Consider the following 312-nt stretch of genomic DNA (forward strand, 5'->3'; position numbering starts at 1 on the left):
CCGGTGGGGGGTCCGTGGGGATCCCTATGGAGCACCTATAGGACCATAGGGTGATCGTGGGGTTCCTGTGGGGCCCCTACAGGACTATGGGGTCCCCAGGGGGTGTCCATAGGGCTGTGGGGTGTCCGTGAGGGTCCCTATGGAGCGCCTATAGGACCATAACGTGATCGTGGGGTCCCCACGGGGTGCCGTAGGGCTGTGGGGTGTCCACAGACACCCGGGGTCCCCACGAGGTGCCTACAGGGTCCGCACAGGGCGCTCCTGGAGCCAGGGGGAGCCCGCGACCACCCACCCCAGGCCCCCCCGAGCTTC

The sequence above is a fragment of the Egretta garzetta genome, unplaced genomic scaffold (assembly GCF_000687185.1).
Source record: "Egretta garzetta isolate BGI_Z169 unplaced genomic scaffold, ASM68718v1 scaffold396, whole genome shotgun sequence".
NCBI classification, from domain to species: domain Eukaryota; kingdom Metazoa; phylum Chordata; class Aves; order Pelecaniformes; family Ardeidae; genus Egretta; species Egretta garzetta.